Source organism: Chelonia mydas, chromosome 7 (assembly GCF_015237465.2).
Source record: "Chelonia mydas isolate rCheMyd1 chromosome 7, rCheMyd1.pri.v2, whole genome shotgun sequence".
Classification (NCBI taxonomy): Eukaryota; Metazoa; Chordata; order Testudines; family Cheloniidae; genus Chelonia; species Chelonia mydas.
The window spans coordinates 45,295,314-45,314,903 of record NC_057853.1 but is presented as its reverse complement, the minus strand read 5'-3'; the positions used below and the strand labels follow the sequence as shown (position 1 = coordinate 45,314,903).

Below are 19,590 nucleotides of genomic sequence, written 5' to 3'. Positions count from 1 at the left end.
AAATGTGCTCTAGAAAAGCAGAGAACACATAATTTAATACAAAAATCTGCACCCACTTCACAACCATGATCAGTGGCCAGTTTGCAATGTTACAATAGGTGCTTGGAAATTATTTGGATCCAAACATCCAGCTCGATAAATACAGACATTTACCACTAGATGTCACCTCTTCGCAGCAGATTTTGTCTGGGCTAAGGAACTGGATTAAGGGTTGAGAATGAAACATAAATAAGTGGAACAGATGGTCTGGTAACAGCTTCTACTATTTTTATGAATGGAGGCTGTCTTTGGATGACATCACTGGCTCTTGACTCCACCCCTACTCTACAGCTTCCTTGTACATTTCAGGTGCTTCTGCTTTGCCAAGGGCTAATGCACTGGAGGCTGTGGAGCTTGAAACAGGAAAGCAGCGTAAACAGACAGCACACTGCTAAAGGGACAACAGCTCATCATCTGTAAAAGTCAGCAGAGCCTGGAGGTGGTGAGTAACAAAGAGTTATTAAAATGCTACTGTTAGTGGCTGGAAAATCTTTGTATTTTTTTCTCCCTGTGGGACCAAAATTGTGTTTCCATTTACATTGGGCCAGATCCAGTGTAACTCCATCAAAGTCAGTGGAGTTATGTCAGGGTTAACCCCCTGTAACTGAGCACATAGGTGGCCTCTACATCTGCAAACAGCTTCTGACTGTGACTTATCCTTTCCTAAATCGAAGAGCAAACAGAGATTACTCTGGCACTCGTGTTCCGAATTACATGATGGGGAAGTCTTTGGTAAGCTTATTTGTCATCATTATAAATGCCTTACTTTGGATTCAGCAGATTTTATTACCAAGATAAGGCTTTGTATATTCCATGCTGGTACTTTCTATGGCTTCTTTACTCTGACCATTTAATTTCCCACCAATAAATTTTAACAATCTGAAATTAGTTTACAGATCACATTTCCACTGAAGGACTGTTCCATTCAGAGGACTGTTCCACTGACCACAGGCTACTCTGTTGGATCCCCCTCTCCCCAAAAAAAGAAAGTAAAAATGACTAAATAAATCTTTAAAAAGAAAAGGAGGACTTGTGGCACCTTAGAGACTAACAAATTTATTTGAGCATAAGCTTTCATGAACTACAGCTCACTTCATTGGATGTAATTACACTGAATGCATCCGATGAAGTGAGCTGTAGCTCACGAAAGCTTATGCTCAAATAAATTTGTTAGTCTCTAAGGTGCCACAAGTACTCCTTTTCTTTTTTGTGAATACAGACTAACACGGCTGCTACTCTGAAACCTGTAAATAAATCTTTGTTTTCCATTTGACTTTGTCTGACAGCACTAATGTTTAAACAAAAAAATTACCACTAAGTCCCCTGAATGAGTTAAACCCTCTCCAGGGCAAAGTTCTGCTCCTTTAAACCAGCTGTCGCGCCCCCCTCTCTGCAACGCCTCTACTCCCAGAAACTCAGGACATGCAGTGCAGCGGGCAGAAAAGAAACAGACCCTGAGAAATGTAAAGTGCTCTCTGAAAGAATCATTTAACTCGTGCTCTTTCGGTTTCTAAATATTTCAGTACTTGGGTTATTGATGACTGGGGAGCCTGGGGGCAGACAAAACCAATACTGCCTTTCGTAAGGGACGGATGTTTCAACATTGTGTTTTTGTAAGATTTAATTTGATGAATGGACCAATATGATAATAATTAATAATAATAACTTGCACTTATATGTTTATAGATAGATAGAAAAGGACTTTGCAAATTTAGACTAAAACTATGGACATAGAGATTATTTACCCACCCCTGATATGAGACCCCCTGCTGGGGCGGAGCACAGCAGTGGTCTAATGGTACTGTACACAGAAATGCTACATAGCAGTCTGGGACATTGCTTAAAGGATACCATATCCAACGGAAACTGTAGGGGGATTGTCAGTCAGCAGAATATAGCTGGCCAGAAATCTCAGGTTGTTGCCACGGCTCAGCTTAGTTTGCTATCTCTCGGTGTTGTATCACTGCATGGGTGTGTGGCTGGGATCTAGCTAGCTGCTGGTGAGCAGATGGAATCTTTGTTGAACTAGAAGCCAGCATAGCCTTGTTGCCAGCTTAGTGTCCAGAGACGTCATGTTATCATGGCCCAGAAAGGACAGCAGGAGTTACACACACAGTTGAGACACAGAAATATAGGCTGGGACATTCAAAGGGGCCCAAATCCCATTAACTAACTCCCTTAGGCCCCTTGCAGTTCCACCCACAGGACTTTAGAGCAGAGATCAGACTTTGTCAGATTTTCCTACAGGCCAGGCTTATCCAATCCATTAAAGAAAGAAATGGTTTTCTCTCTCGCTCATGCACTGCGCTGCCTCACTCACCATCAGCAACGTTCAGTGTTTGAGATATACTCGGGCTCCTTCCCCTACTCTCCCAGATTGGTCTGATCTGCTGCCTCTTGCTGGGTATCTCACACACCTGCCTGCCACATGAACGGGACACAATCTTTCAGGAGCTTTCCCCAGACCAAGCTGATTCTGTCCAATATCACTAGGCATTGTTCAATAATCCCATCCCAGACTTCACAAACATGGAGGGCTTGGTAGTCCTCATGGGTCGGTGCCCTGATAGATTCTCCAGGCAAAGAGAGAAAGACTGTGTGTGCGTGTGCGAGACAGAGTGTGTATACAGGTTGTAGAGCCTTGCTTATTGTCTGTAGCTATTCCTTGCTAAGCTAACTTCAGTGCAAGCATCACAGAGATACAAACACAGTCACTATTCATAAACTCGAGATGGGGGAATGTGGTGGACCAGCAGTTATCAGTTCCATTAGAAACACTGGGCCAAATACCCTGCTCTAATTTCGTTGCAGTCAGTGGAGATGAGAGAGAGTTGAATTTGATTTGCTTTCTTAAGAAGGGAGTTGAGCAGGGAGCCTGTAAAGATATAAAGCTGTCCTGAAAGCCCTCTCCAAAATGCCACAGCCTGTCCTGTCCATGGAGGTGGCTGAACCACCCCTGTTCTGTACATGAGAGGACTTCAGGCTACAGGGTTGTCCATTGTACTCCTTTCGCCAGCACCAAGCTCACACATAAAGAATACCAGCTGAGCTCATTAGAGCAGGAGCCACAATGGAGCTCCCTAGGAATGGTCTTCTTTGCACAGAAAGCGGGGACGAGAGCCAATGGGACACACTTACTGCCAGACATTAAAGCAGGCAAGTGCTCCTGGCCTCCTCGCTTCCATCCGTGCTCCTGTGACACCCTCTCCGGGATTGTTTACAGCGGGAAGGAAGATTTATTGCCAATCTTGGCTACTGCCCCATGGGAGCTGCCTCTTCCTCTAGAAACAGCCCATCCCACACTCCTGCTGGGATTACAGCAAGGGCCTCTTTGGGGAGTGCAGAGCGAGATCGGCACTTTTAGTAAACCTGGGATCCCAAGCATAGACCTGGTACTGAAAAAATGAGCAAGGCAAAGACAGACAGCTGAGGAATCAGCTGAGTAGCCCCATGCATCCCAGGCTGGAGCTGGAAAGGCTTTTAAACTAGGGTGGGGGAGGGAGAAGAGAAGCTTTGGGAAAGATGCAGCCAGTCCTTCCCCACATGCACATATTTAGGGAACACTCTTAACTGGGGTAATGACCTGCTGTGACATACCTCCTGAGTGGAGCAGGACAGAACTCCAGACCAGAAAGGGGGGAAAAGACAGTTTGTTCTGGTCCAGGACTCCAGGCCTAGCCTTGAGCCCTTTCTCCTCTTCAGTTTCCTAAATGACCCACATTTGCTCTCCCAAATGCCTTTGTTCTGAGTGCCTTTCATCAGCAGAGTTCAGGAGTATCATTACCCCTCTTCCACAGCTCAGGAAACTGAGGCAAAGTGACTCACCTGAGGTTGCAGAGCTGGGAACAGAACACGGGGCGGGGGGAGGAGGGGTGGCCTGGTTCTCACTCTAGAGCCCTTTCCACTGGGTCACGATGCCTCTCTAAACATCCCCACAGATCATAACAATCATGAGCACAAACAAACAGACCCTGGACCCACTGGTACCTGGATAGCAAGGTGTTAGGGTGGTGTATCAGTAGCATAGATGTGATGGCTGCCACACTGGGAACTCAACTGAGGACCTTGAGAACTAAAAGCAGGAGTCTCTACAGGTTGAGTTAAGGAGCCTGGCTCTGTAGCTAGGGGTTGTGACTGATCTGTATTCTCTGTAGACGAGGCAGAGATGAACACACTGACCAGTGGGTTGCATGGACACGTGCTCAGGTGACTGTGCTGTATCCATCCTCAGTCATTCCCTGTATACCCAGACCCAGCAGACAGCCTGTGTTCACTCACACCCACTGTGCCACTCACTCACACACGTGCACTGGGCCAACACAATTTTATTTGCATGACATGGGACACAATCGTTGCTCATGTCGAATAAAGTCTAATCGTGTGCCTGCCCAGGATATGGCTTCACAGAAACAATGTGCTTCAAAAACACCTGGCCATCAGCTGTGATTCTTCATGTCTAACTCACTGGCAGGCTGCCACTTATTGTGTGGCTGCTTCGCCACCTCCTTCACGTCTCCCGGCATCAGGCTCAAGTTTATTTCCTCGCTTTCCAAGGGGAGATTTCTGATGTCAGATAACATGAGGAAGTCTCTTTCCCAGAGCTTTTAATGGGGTGAACAGCTTTTGGTTTCAGTCTCTCCTGAGTCATGATGAGAACAGAACTGTACCACATACGATGCACCTGCGTAGTGTACCGCTACCTGCATGCTGTAACCACACCCACACCCCAGCCTGTGCCTATCTGCTCTCATTCACACATGCCCACTCACTCGGACGGAAAGGGCCAGAGCCTCCCCTGGCATGCTGAGCTCTTTCAAAAAGGCTGGCCTAGCATGCGCTGTGGAAAGCAAGGATGGTTCAGCGGCTAGAGAGCCAGCGTGGGCTGTGGGAGACCTGATCTTGAATCCCTGCTCCGCCACAGATGCCCGTGTGTTCTTGAGCATATCACCTAGGGTATGTCTACATTGGTACCGGAGGGGTCGTTCCCAGCTGGTGCAGACATTCGGATGGAGTTAGTGCACTGAAAACAGCAGCGTAGTCACATTGAAGCGAGCAGAAGCACGGGCTAGCTGCCCCGAGGCCAATCTCATCTGAAATCTCAGGGCCATACACGCGGCTAACTCGCCCAGAGTTAGCACTAGTGTGGCAACCCTAGCTGGAAATTACACCTTTAGCTCCAGTGTAGACATACCCCTGGTCTTGATCTCAGTTCCCATCTTTACTAACACTTCCCTACTGCACAGGAGTGTAGTGGGGATAATTAGATACTGAGGCTCCCTGATACTACAATGACAGGGAGACAGAAGCCCCTTAGGTAGATACCACATACACACACCTCAGGTTGGCCCCACACACCTGGCCCTGGCTATGCTATTGCTCACTCCAGTGCAAGTCAGCTGATGCATCATTCGTGTTGGGAGCCTTTATGCAGACATGCCTCCTGCACCCTCAGCACTCTTTGATTAACCCCATCTCTGCTAGATTCATTCAGGTTTGACTGATATGGTGTTAAATGGCTGGGGCCATGGGATCCTTCTTTTCCTCAAAATGTGACCGTAGTCAGAAAAGTGACCCTGCAAAGGACACTGAGGGCTCCAGGTTTATTTTCCTCTCATCAGCTCAATTAACCCTCCCCCTGACAAATCTTCCTTGGGTTTCAGCTCATCTCCAGAATGACCCGGGTGCAAGGACCCTACATGGGGCTGAACGAATGGCCAGCTGGGGCTAAAGGCATGGTGTGCATCTAGGGTGACCAGATGTGATTTTATAGTGACAGTCCCAATATTTGGGGCTTTATCTTATATAGGCGCCTATAACCTCCCACCCCCTGTCCCGATTTTTCACACTTGCTGTCTGGTCACCCTATGTGCGTCTGCCTCTCAGCCATTCACTAATCCCCTGGAGATTATACAGGCCAAATCCAGTGCTCCTAGCTCAGGAAAATTCCCATGGCCTTCTATGGCAGGGCTGCCTGCGTAAGGACTGCAGGATCAGGCCGAAAGGAACCACCTAAGGCAAAAACTAGGAAAGATCTCTTCTTTAACTTTCTATTAAACTACAGAGCCTCTCCTTCCCTGGCTCAAACCCCAGGGGACACTACTGAGGTTTGTTCAACAGGTGTCTTTCAGAGGTGGCCAGCTGAATGGTACATTTTATCCCCTGGAGTGAGGCCACTTACGGAGTGAGAGAGGCAGGCCTGGATGTGCCAGAGGAAAGAGCAGCTCTTCCAAAAGGCTGTGGGAGCACGGCACTGTACAGGGGTCCTGGGGACTCATCTGGAGAGCCTCCCATCAAATCCAGGCTGCAGTTACAGAGCCATTCCAGCTGACAGCCTCTGAGAAGAAGCAGAGAGTAGTGCAGGAACCCCCTACTGCTCATTAAAACGTTTTCTCTGCCAGAGTCCCCCATGCCTGTTTGTTCTATTTTATTCCAATTAGAGCAGGAGACCAGGGGAGGGCAGGGAGTAGGCTTCCTTTGGATTAAAAGAAAATACTGCAAAGCTTTGATGTGTCAGGTGGGGGAGGCAGGCGCCCTTGGCTGAGGCAGGGAGCAGCTTCAGGAACGTAAGGCCCAGTAACCTTGGCCCAGGGCACTGGCTGGCATCAGTGAATCCATCTAACTGGGTCACTGAGCAAAGCAGCAGGTGACTCCTGTGGCAGGATGGCCCCAGCTTTAGCGTTAGGCCGAACTGAGGAGCCCAGCAAACTAAGGGCCTTGATCTGAGAGCTGCAGCACACCCACACCAACTCGCTGTGAGGCCAAGGAGGTCTTAGCTTAGTGCAGATTAACTTTAGGCAGGAGAAATCCCTTTGAAATATATTTGTAGGAGAGTTTTCAGTGAGTTGAATGCTAGCTCTAGAAACTGGCTTCTTGATAGCCCTGGATAGTGCCGTGTCCGTGCCGCAAGGCAAGCAGCCCCCTCCACCGCCCCACTTGTGAGCAGCTGAAACTGCACCCCTGCTATGCCAGCCCTGAGCTCCCCCTCACAACTCTGCCTCTTCCTCTCAGTCCTGACCTGGAACCCCTGCTATGCCAGCCCTGAGCTCCCCCTCACAGCTCTGCCTCTTCCCCTCAGTCCTGACCTGGCACCCCCTGCTATGCCAGCCCTGAGCTCCCCCTCACAGCTCTGCCTCTTCCCCTCAGTCCTGACCTGGCACCCCCTGCTATGCGAGCCCTGAGCTCCCCCTCACAGCTCTGCCTCTGCCCCTCAGTCCTGACCTCGCACCCCCTGCTATGCCAGCCCTGGGCTCCCCTCACAAACCCACCCTTTTCCTGCTCAATAGTAAAAGTGCGACATTGAGACCGTCACATTTATTTTCTGTTTTGACTTGAACAAGGATTTGAACCTATGTTTCCAGGTCTGAGAGGCTGGGACACTGCAGCAACCCCCACTTCTCTAGGTATGGAATACATTTAAATTTCTATCTGCTAGGGCATCAAATGATCTTGAGCAGGGCTGATGTAAAAAGCACTAGCAACAGCGCATCATGCCTGGCAATGGCCATCTCTCAAACCCAGCACACTGAGGTCAGGAGCCCCCATCTGAATTTGCTGCATTAACCTACAGATTCAACTCAGAAAGTCTAATGAAGTGAGTGGTAAAGAGGGACAAACTCCATGGGACTCTGACTTCTTGTACTGTGTGAGACCATGTGTTAGACAGGTGACAAGTGTCAGTTTCTTCCCAGCGGAGAGGATTTCAGTGTAAAGAGCTCTCAGGAATGTGTGTGTGTGTGTGTGTGTGTGTGTGTCCTGGAATCTGCAGCGCATTAGGGATCAGTCACACTCCGTGATGTGGGTGGGATAGAGGCTCTTTGATACACTACGTGGGCACTTTGCCTCCAGCACCCTCCATCAGAGGGTATCAGCACACTTCAGACATTAGGACATTTAAACCTCTTGACACCATTATGAATTAAGTCAGTAGTGTAATGAAGTAACTAGGTGCACCACTGCCTTCTGATGGATGGCTCAACTGCATGGGAAAACTCTATACTGCCATCAGTGACTCTCCTTTCTCTGCAGTGGGAGGGGCCTGGGTTCTTGGAGCCAGAGGTTGCAAGAAGTTCTGATTGATCACAGTGTGCAACATAGAGACACTGATGAAGTTCCTACATGGCCATGTGATGCACACACAAGAGGGGGCAGAGTTAAGGCTATCCACACCTTGAAAGCTCTGTTGGTTTGCAGAAAATTGGCAATAACGCACAAGTGCCCTAATCTGAACACCACCAGAATGCCATCCCGAATGTGGTAGGAGAGTCGTGGGAAGGAATCCCACTCCTCTGCCCTCTGTGTGGTGTGGAGCTCCTATGGTCCATCACAGCAGAACTGCCACTTGTGAGCCTTAAAGAGTAGACAGCAGCCCTACCTCACTCTTTTGCACCTTATGTCCTCCAGAAGGACTAAGCCAAGGGTTCCTCTGATGTCCTTTCCTCAGCCCCTCACTTACCTTTTCCTCTGAGCTGGCCGTGCATGCTTTGTGCAGTGAATGCTTCCCTGGCTGCACATTCTAAGAGCTGGGTGAAAAGTTCTGTGCCAAATGTCTCAGGCATGCAGAGTTTGCTATGCACTGGCTCCCAACTTGGTCATTCTAAACCCATTTCTCACCTGAAGACTCAAAGATACATCTCCTCTGTCAGGGCTATTTCCAGGCCAAATGCCAACTTCTTCCCACCAGTCGTTTCAGCTGTGGTGTTCTCCTCAAAAGGTTGCAGGATGATTTTTTTTTTTTAAATCATGGGATGAAACATGATTTATTCCTTCTCCTGGTCCTTCAGAATGACTGAATTGGCTCTCCTCAAACTGTAACCAGCAAGCGCTCCATTCATCTGCAAGGAGAGAACTTCAGTCCCAAAGGCAGAAAGTATAGGAGGTTCCAGGATGCTGAAAGAGGGGATTGGGGTGGAAAGCACGGCAGTGCTTGCTGTTGCTATAATTAACACAGAAGCCAAGAAGGCGTACTCTGGGCAGAGGCCTGAGCCTAGTGTGAGGAGCAGGGTACCAGCTGCACACATTTTCTTGCTTTTCAGAGTCAGTGGTTCATCAGAGTGGGGATTCTGGCAAACAGGCAGGAAAGCAGGCCACGTTGCTGGTTCAGCTTGAGGTGTGGCTGCCACACACTTGTCTCGCGTTTCTGACCCTGGGCTTTGTCTGGAGAGAAGCCCAGCCCTCTTTCTCTCAAACTGTCCAAACGCGGCCCAGCTGCCATCTGGCTTAGTTTGCCTTGTGGCTTACCCCCCACAGAGAAGACCTGCCAGGCTGGTCAAGGAAGTGGGAGCCAGGCCACTTCATGCACCGCTCTTCCAAACAAACAGTGGGCTCTCGATGGCGAGAGATCAAGGGTTGACAGTGTGGAGATGGCAACGGTGCGAACCACCAGATAGGATCTGAACAGGTGGCATTGATAGCTAGGGATGGGTGAATCCCGAGCCACAGTCCCAGAGGCTCTCCACCCTACTGGGGCTCATGTGGTACAATATTTTGTCTGGCTTAGATTTTACTCTGAGGCATCATATTCACTGGTCAAGAATCAGTTACTCAATTTGGCCTCAGGGAGGCAGTAAGCCAATCCTATGTTGTAGGTATAGCCCGGGGAGGTCCTCTCCAGTCAGTTGGGACACCTTTTCCCACTGCAGTGGCTGCAATGACCACAGGTACTCAGCACCTGGGGGCTCCCTGCAGCTCTTGGGCCAGACCAGACCCACGCTTGCGGGTAGAGGGGAGGTCAGATGGTACCTCCCTATGCCAGCTTGGCCCACTGCCTCCTAGCAGGATTCATCTGCCGGAGAAAGAGTGGACAGGTCCTAGAAGGTGGGGATTCGCTCCATGCAGGCAAGTCAACAAAACCCCATGGTCAACACTATCAAAGGCAGACAAGTGATCTGAAAGCATCAGCATTAACACCTCCCCTTGGCCCACTGCCAGCCAGTGAGACAAGTGCAGGCTCTGTGCATTACTCAGGCCTGAAACCAAAGTGGGGAGGGATCAACACTACAACGGCCTTGCTCAAGAATGGAAGGTTAGAGACAGAGAGAGAGAGAGCTGGTAAGTGTGCCAGCCCCAGACAATAGTTTCCAAATTATGGGATTAACAGCCACTTGTTAGAGGGAAGCCAGTTCCCTAACCTCTCCTAGGGTGGTATTAACCACCTTGGCCATCAATGGGCTCAGTCATTCCCCATTTGTGTTACAAGCTGTCAGGGGCATGGTGCCACAGAATTGAACCTCAGGGAGCAGAACTCCCAGAGACCTCTCCAGACAGACAAAGATCTGCTCCCTGGAAAGCAGCCTGCCAAGTCCTGATTCCACTGATCCTGTCCATGGAACAGATTGAAAGTTCTTTTCAGTGCAAGAGAGAGTTTTGGCAGCTGGGATTTGCCGGGTTCTCAGAGAACTAGGCATAGTTCTGATAGACACAGTTCCATCCACGGAATAGGGGAAGAGAAGAAAGCCAAGGCAACCGCCCAGCATATGGAGTGAAATTGACAAAACAGCTGAACCCTGGAAGGGCTGTGAACTCTTTACATCATGACATAGATAGAATAAAAACTGAAGGAAGAGCTCACAGCCTCATGTGTCAAAACAGCCATAAAGTTCCCCTGATCTGGACAAGACCTGCTGCCCTCTGGCATTGAGTTATCGGGTGGACGGAGCTGTGTCTGCTACAGTCGTTATTATCACATACCTGGGAGCGGTGGGTTCTCCTACCTGGCAGGTATGAAAGGCAGATGGTGAAAAGGTAAAGCAGCTCAACCAAAGGAGGAGCATGGCAGGGGTGTGTGTGCTGAGAGCAGACAGAGCCTGTTCCTTCACGTTCCTGGAACTTAGCACGCTTCCGTGTTGCCACTTTTGGGAGAAATCTGCACAGGGTGATAATTGCGATAACCGCATTGAATCTTGCCAATCAGGACTGAAGGGCATAGGCAAGACTGTGTGAGGGTCGCAGTGCTGGAGTAGCCAGGGGATTACAAGTCAGGACGGAGGGGCCCTGGCAGAGAGTAGGTGTGAGGGAAGCTTGCACAGAATGTGCCTGTTATACCCTGTTAGCATTTCTCCAGTTTGAGCGCTGCTGCAGAATTCCTCCCTTCCTCCTGCTCCCTCCCTCTGTCCGCCTTCAGGACTCTGCACAGACAGGTTCCTGACTCTGTATCACCCCAAACAACTGGAGGTTACGGGCCACTTTTTGTACAGTACATGCATTGGCTGTCCTGCTGTCACATGGGCTCTGGGCCCAGCCTTCACACTCCTGCCTCTTAAGGTCACTTCCACAAGGGATGAGATGTTAAGTACGCGTAAGGCTCACACGAACAGTACGTGCCATCCAGCGACCCATGCACACTCACAGCACGGAGGGCTGTTCCCCTCGCCTGGAAGCACCAGGGGAAACGCAGCAGGGGAGGGAAGTGGGGCAGGGAGGGAAAGGAACTCATTTATTTTTGTCTTTGTCATCTCATTTAGAGAAAGAGGACAGCTGCCTTGCCCTGAGCCCCTGCATTAAGCAGGGAGCAGCCACAGCTGCTGGGGAATCCATCATGCTTCACCATAGGAACTAAAACCTCCGTGGAATTCATGGAGCATAGAGAGATTTCGGCACACGTGTACATGCAGACAAGTGCACACACATCTGTTTTACAGAGGCACAGGCATGGGCCCACAGACAGAGGTATGTGTCTCTGCACACAGATGTATGCAGAGGAATATGGGCCCATGCATACTGGTACCACCCCTTACACATAACATGTACGTGGAGATGCAAGTAGCAGCACACTAATACACCACTCAAACACTCGAACGAATACACAGAGAGAGGCCCCTATCCCGATTTAGATCCAGTAAGCACAGCCCCAGAGCGACGCGCTATACAGTAGGGGGGAAGGATGGCCTGGGAATGCCTCCTGCTTATGCCCTGAGCAAGTGTGAGACAGACATAAGCTTTAGGCCACGAAAGCGTATGCTCAAATACATTTGTTATTCTCTAAAGGTGCCACAAGTGCTCCTCGCTCTTTTTGTGGGACGGTGGTCATTCATGGCCCTGTCAGTCACCCTTTCTCCAGCAGGCAAGGCCTGACTCAGTGCATGATTCACTTTTGCTCATGGAATTGGGGGGGCTCTCTGGGTGTGCCTACACTGCAATTAGACACCCACGGCTGGCCCATGCCAGCTGACTTAGGCCCAGGGGCTGTTTAATTGCAGTGTAGACATTTGGGTTCAGGCTGGAGCCTGGGCTTTGGGACCCTGCAAGGGGGAGGGTCGCAGAGTTCAGGCTGCAGGCCGAGCCACCTCAGTTAAACGCCCCGCGAGCCTTAGCCTCACTCAGCCGGCACAGGCCAGCCGCAGGTGTCTAATAGCAGCATAGACATACCATCCAAGTCCCTCTTGCAGCCCTGATGAGCTCCTCCATTCTTGCCCCATCCAGACGCTGCAGTCCATCCTCAACACGTCCAAAATGGCCACAGGGGGCATGGCAGCGCATCCTAATGCTCTCCATCCCTTCCAGCAAGGGCTGAACCTGTCACTTCGTTAGCGCCCCCGGCTCCAGCTCCTGCTGACTCAGGAGAGCATCTGCAGGTGAAAGCAGGACTGCAGCATCAGGCCCCCCAGGACCGTGAAGCCTGGATTTAAGCACAGGATCTGCGGCTAATCCACTTGTGCCTAGCTCTCCCACACTGCAGCACAATGCCAGCCCAATGCAGCGGGTATCTGGGGGAGGGGGAGTAAAAGGCACTGAGCTCTCCTATCTCAGGCAACCTAAGAGTGAGTCACCCACAACCTGATCTAGCAGGAGGCTCCTCTTCCACCACAGGGATCTTTACCACCCTGTAACGCCTCACAGACTGCGTGCAACCCCCTTCTGGCTGTCTCCACTGGCTGCTCCCCTGAGCTGCACCCAGCTGTTGACCCCATCATCCTGGGCATGGCCCATCTAGCTCCAAACGGGAACGTGAGCCAGCAATCTCCTGCAAATGTTGTTTCTGGATCGTTTAGGAAACAACCAAGAACTGCTGAGCAGTGCAGCGCACATGGCAGGCCCCATTGGGCTGGGGGGATGGAGCAGGGAGCATGTTGTCATTGCTGTTGGTGCCATCATACAGCTCAGAAGGCTCAAGCGCAACATACGCTTCCATTTTGGGAGGTGATCCACAGCCTAGATCTCGCTGCCAGGATACGGGTTCCCTGAAATTCAGTCGACAGCTCCTTAGCTCAGTTTCCTCCCATAACTCCTAATTACAGCCCTTGGGAGGAATTCTATGGGGTAACCCATTTGTGGTGTTTACACCCTCCACTATAGTGGTCATCTTCCACCTGTAGATGGGTACAAATCCCTCGATCAGGGATCGGCTCTAATGGAGGCGCATTGAATAATGCTACAGGACACACAGACAAAGTCACCGAGTCTCAGCCCTGCGATCCGTTGCTCCCAGAGTGCTGTCTGAGCTTGGCACAATGAGAGCGGCACTGCCCCTGGTAGCCTGGGTGGCCAGTGGGATCGGGAATGCACGACTCCAGTCAATGGCTCAAAGCCAACCCAGGTCAACAGTGATTAAGTTGTAACCATCTGAAGGCTGCTTGGTTGCCTATGTGAAAAGCCTGTCCAGTTTCAGTGCAGCTCGTGGTGGACTGGTATCTAGACAACAGCTGGTAGCTGCAGCCCGCAGCAGGATAGCTGGGAAGCTGGCGCTGTTCTACAGAGGACTCTAGTTTTCAGGTTTGAAGGGCCGTGCCATAGTTGTGGGGTGGGTGGCCAGGCCGTAAACACAGGGGGAGTGCTGTAGGTCGAGACTGAGGTGCATCTGGAGAGCTGTGGGGCGGAGGGGGCAGAAGTGCTGCTGGCCGGGCGGCGGATCATTGGCACAGAGGTGAAGGAGCTGCAGGTCAAGCAAGGGGCATGTACGGCTCATCCTGGGATCATGACCGGCTCTGCCCAGGGACACTGGTCCTTTTTTATGAGAGAGAAAATTCACCAAAACCTTGCCCCCCCTCCCCGACTCCAGAACCCACAAGGACTGGCCCAGCTCCCACTGACAGTATCCAGGTGCGTTTTCCCTGCCACAGTCCTGGCTCTGAAGCCAGACACGCAGAAGTGCCCTTGCCCGGCTGCCTACACCCACCAGCACGCCCTGCTCCAAACAGAGTGAGAACACACTTGTCGTTCTGGACAGTTGATTACATAAAGCTGTCGGGAGTGTTTAATTTAAGCTTGGATTCATCATCTGCAGCTTGTTTCCATCCACTGGACACCCGCTTCCCCCCCAGAGTACGTATAAACTCTGCCTGGGACAAGCTCCCGCCGAGAGTATATTTGGGAAGAGGTTTATAGCTTGGGGCCGTTATCACTCGTACAGGGGAGCCCTTGCTTGGTTTCTATCCTAGGGTGGAGTGGAGGAGAACCTGCTAGGCCTGCATTGCCAGGATACTGCTGGGAGAAGGATGCCTCTGCTGGAGTCCTCATTGATATGGGCAGGGCACTGCTGCGGGAAGCAGCGCTTGCTGCGGGGCCCCTAGTCAACACTTGCTGGGGTGGGGGGGCGCAGAAGCGCCCACAGCTGCATGCCCAGTTGGCTGTGTGGAGAAGCTCAAAGTGCCTCTTTGGCATGGAGTGGATGGACACTGCTGTGTGGGGAAGCCCACCAGGGAGCCGTGCTTCCAGCATAAGGACTGCCAGGGGAGGGGAGAAATCGGTGAGCCAACTTTAGTTGAAAATGATCTTTGACATTCTGTTTCCAGAACTGAAGGAGCCCCTAACAAAGCAAATGCCAAGCTGGGGGAGGACTGCCCCACACAGACACCATGGAAGCTAACTTCACTGCACCCCTTAATCGCACAACCCGGAGCTGCCACAACGCCCTGCTCATGCCCCTCAGTCCTGACCTGCTGCACTAATAGTGCCACAAACATAGGCATTGCTGCTCCTGAAGGAACAGTGAAGCCTGGCATCCTGCCTCTGATGCTTCTGAGGAAGGTGCACAGCCCTGGAGCCTTGTAATTTCCCCACCTAGCTAGTGTAATGGTGGGTGCTCCTTTTATTCCTTTAAGTGCCTAGACCCTTTTTGATCCTGGGTATACTGTTTGCCTCAATAACATCCTGCAGCAGGGAGTTCCACAAGTTGCATTAAAAGACTGCTACAGTAGACACTGGGAGCAAAAAAGACAGAACAAGGGCAGTAGAGAGAAAAATGGCTTTCCTAAGCCTTTTGCACTGTAAGAAGGATTTATATCCAACAATACCAAGGCAAAGAAGCATTGGCTTGAAGCTGCCTTGAATTAAGTCCTGGGATAGTATAGAGCACTAGTTCTCAACCAGGAGTATGTGCACCCCCTGGGGGTACTCAGAGGTCTTTGAGGGGGTACATCAACTCATCTAGATATTTGCCTGGTTTTACAACGGGCTACTTAAAAAGCATGAGCGAAATCAGTACAAACTAAAATTTCATACTGACAATGGTTTGTTTATACTGCTCTATATATACACTGAAATGTAAGCACAATATTTATATTCCAATTGATTTATTTTATAATTATATGAAAATGAGAAAGTCAGCAATATTTCAGTAATAGTGTGCTGTGACACTTTTTATGTCTGATTTTGTAAGCAAGTAGTTTTCAAGTGAGGTGAAACTTTGGGGTACACAAGACAAATCAGACTCTTGAAAGGGGCACAGTAGTCTGGAAAGGTTGACAGCCACTGATATAGGGGGAACAGGGAATCCATTTTTGTAACTGTGCTTCCTTTGCCCTGTACCATTTAGCAATGACTGCCCACCTGCTTTGGGTTAAATATCACTGGCTGTTACCTTTGCCTTTTTGCAGACTTTGGGCCATGTTCACGGCTAGCACAAGTAGGTAAAAGTCTCCTGGACTCGTATCCTTTATAGCAATAGTGAACTGGCCCTCTTGCAGGGGAGGGCAGTTGTCCTCTATTATTTGGATTTCATTTTGAGGCCTGATCCTGATCCCAGCGGGAGTTTCCCCTTGACTTCTGGAGATGCAGGATTGAACCTTGGCACAGGGTATCCACCAGCCCCTTTATTTCATCCCCTGGAGGTGGCGTGTGAAACACACCAGCTCCCCCACCCAACCCACAGGGCTGTCGTTCAGGGGCAATCCTAGGCTGTGGAGGGTCAGGGCTCTGCTCCATCTGCCCCCCCACCCCCAATCCTGCAGCCACCTAGGACCATCTTGGGGCATCAGGTCACTCAGGGCTCCCTCCCACTGCTCAGCGCTGTCCCCAGACAGGCACATTCCATTTATAGCAGCCTGCAATTACCAGCTAGCGTTTTCCCAAGGCTTCCAGCAACCAGTGAACACTGGCAGGAGTCTCAGGCCAGCCCCAGCCCTGGCCTTGTGATGAGCACTGGGTTTGCTCTGCCCAAAGCCCTGGGGGGGGATGTGGGGAGCATGCAGGCAGAGCTCCGCTGTCTCAGCTTCCTGGCCAGGATGCTGGACCATGTGCAGGTTTTAGTCCATCAGGAAAGGGCAGGGTGCACATACACCCAGCTCACAGGAGAGGCAGCTCCAGGCCGAGGAGGGGGAAATGCAAGCATCGCTGTATGTAGAGGAGGATATACTATATCACATGAGAGAGAACATCCCTACAATTTACTCTGGGGGTGGGGGGGACTCATCAGGACAGAATGCAGTATGTGCATCTAGCTGCAACCCTCTATACTGTTACCCAGGGCAACCTCCCTGCCTAGCGGTGCTCCAGGCATTGCCCAGGCCCAGAAGAGCCACTATGGTGGGGATACACCTGTTGCTGCTCCTGCATGGTGCTGGAACAGCACCCCCCCCACACACACACACACACACTCCCTTTCTTCACTACTGTTACTCATTTTATTTGTTGCCCCCGAGCCTCTCTTCTTCCCCCTTGCAGAGGGGACAGGTGGCCCAAGCAGCAGCCGCTCTGGGGGGATGGCAGGAAGAAATGTGGTCATGAGGGTGGAAAATGGCTCTTTGATGCCAGCCTCTCAAAGCCCCGGCACTGAAGTGGTGAATCAAAGGAGAGAGAACAGTAAGGGTCTGGCTACACTGCAATTAAAACCGCACAGCTGGTGCAGGCCAGCTGATGCAGACTCCAGAGGCTCCAGCTAAGGGGCTGTTTAACTATGGTGTGGTCCTAGAGCTTGAACATCTACATCATCCACCCATGAATTGTGGGAGATGTCCTCTGACCTTTCTGGGTGCGTGGTGGGGAAATTGTGGGAAGGGATTGGAGGACTAGTGTCACTCAAGAAGTATTAGCCTGCATAGAATATCAGGGTTGGAAGGGACCTCAGGAGGTCATCTAGTCCAACCACCTGCTCAAAGTGGGACCAATCCCCAATTTTTGCCCCAAATCCCTAAATGGCCCCCTCAAGGATTGAACTCACAACAGTATAGCAGGCCAATGCTCAAACCACTGAGCTATCCCTCCCCCCCTCGACATGACACTGTGAGCATGTTAGCAGCTGTGCGGGGGTGGGGGGGGGGAATTGTGTTCTCTCAGGCTGTACCCATCCACCCCCTCAGGCAAGCCAAACCAAGTAAAAAGCACTGGAGTTAAGGGTGGGTGTGTGACAAGCCCGTCTGCCCCGCTGTAGCCACTGCCTACACCAATGGGAAGGGGTTCTCCTGTTGGCACAGGTAACCCACCTCCCCAAGAGGCGGCAGCTAGGGCAGGGGAAGCATGGCCTACACCAGGGATTAGGTCAGCAGAGATCAGTCTCTCAGGGGTGTGGATTTTTCACCCTCCTACTATAGACCAGGCCCCAGTACTGCAAACATTGTCACATTGCTTGCACACATGCCAGTGCTGCTGCAATACAAGCCTATCTCTGCAGGACGCTCCCATGCACAGGGTCTGGCTGCCTTGCCATCTGGGCAAGATGCACCTTTTCGAGCAGGCTTTTCAATAGCTGCAGCATGCAGGCATTAGATTCCCCGGCTAGTGCACTCTGTGATCTTGGGATTCCTCAAGGACAGAGGAGACTATGCTGAGGGAAGGGGGACACCTGCTCCCCATCCCTTGGAAACTGTTTGGCTCTGCTGTAAAATGACTGAAATCCTATAGGGATGGGCACCTAAACATTCGGGCTATCCTAAAAACATCATTAACGATACCACAGTGCAGCACTGTGGGCAAGTCCCTTCCCCTTGCACCTGGGTTTACTTAGCAGCTTGAGCTCTACAGAACAGGGATTGTCTCTGCATAGTGCATAGCACAACAGGGCCCTGATCTTGGCTGAGGTCCTCAAGATGCTATTTTAATAGCAAATGAATAATGATGAAAAAAGAAAGGAGGAGGGTCCAGGGAACTACAGGCCACTCAGCCTCACCTCAATCCCTGGAAAAATCATGGAGCAGGTCCTCAAGGGATCAATTCTGAAGCACTTAGAAGAAAGGAAAGTGATCAGGAACAGACAGCATGGATTCACCAAGGGCAAGTCATGCCTGAGTAACCTAATTGCCTTCTATGACGAGATGACTGGCTCTGTGGATAAGGGGAAAGCAGTGTATGTGTTATTCCTTAACTTTAGCAAAGCTTTTGATACAGTCTCCCACAGTATTCTTGCCAGCAAGTTAAAGAAGCATGGGCTGGATGAATGGACTATGAGGTGGATAGAAAGCGGGCTAGATCGTCGAGCTCAACGGGTAGTGATCAATGGCTCCATGTCTAGTTGGCAGCCGGTATCTAGCGGCGTGCCCCAAGGGTCAGTCCTGGGGCCGGTTTTGTTCAATATCTTCATTAATGATCTAGAGGATGGCGTGGACTGCACCCTCAGCAAGTTTTCAGATGACACTAAACTGGGAGGAGTGGTAGATACGCTGGAGGGTAGGGATAGGATACAGAGGGACCTAGACAAGTTAGAGGATTGGGCCAAAAGAAATCTGATGAGGTTCAACAAGAACAAGTGCAGAATCCTGCACTTAGGACAGAAGAATCCCATGCACCGCTACAGACTAGGGACCGAATGGCTCGGCAGCAGTTCTGCAGAAAAGGACCTAGGGGTTACAGTGGACGAGAAGCTGGATATGAGTCAACAGTGTGCCCTTGTTGCCAAGAAGGCTAATGGCATTTTGGGCTGTATAAGTAGGGGCATTGCCAGCAGATCGAGGGATGTGATTGTTCCCCTCTATTCAACACTGGTGAGGCCTCATCTGGAGTACTGTGTCCAGTTTTGGGCCCCACACTACAAGAAGGATGTGGACAAATTGGAAAGAGTCCAGCGGAGGGCATCAAAAATGATTGGGGGACTGGAACACATGACTTATGAGGAGAGGCTGAGGGAACTGGGATTGTTTAGTCTGCAGAAGAGAAGAATGAGGGGGGATTTGATAGCTGCTTTCAACTACCTGAAAGGGGGTTCCAAAGAGGATGGCTCTAGACTGTTCTCAGTGGTAGCAGATGACAGAACAAGGAGTAATGGTCTCAAGTTGCAGTGGGGGAGGTTTAGGTTGGATATTAGGAAAAACTTTTTCACTAGGAGGGTGGTGAAGCACTGGAATGGGTTACCTAGGGAGGTGGTGGAATCTCCTTCCTTAGAGGTTTTCAAGGTCAGGCTTGACAAAT

General features: G+C 50.7%; 1 protein-coding gene across 2 annotated transcripts in view; it reads left to right on the top strand.

Annotated features, from left to right (window-relative positions):
- The first annotated feature begins 321 nt into the window (after positions 1-321).
- LOC102945954 (semaphorin-3D) overlaps positions 322-19,590 on the top strand; it is a 44,542-nt gene continuing 25,273 nt past the window's right edge. The window contains exon 1 of one of the 2 annotated variants that reach the window (XM_037905556.2): positions 322-481. The gene's annotated coding sequence lies outside the window, so the exon portion shown is untranslated. The remainder of the gene's footprint in view (positions 482-19,590) is intronic. The other variant, XM_043550372.1, reaches the window with a different exon arrangement.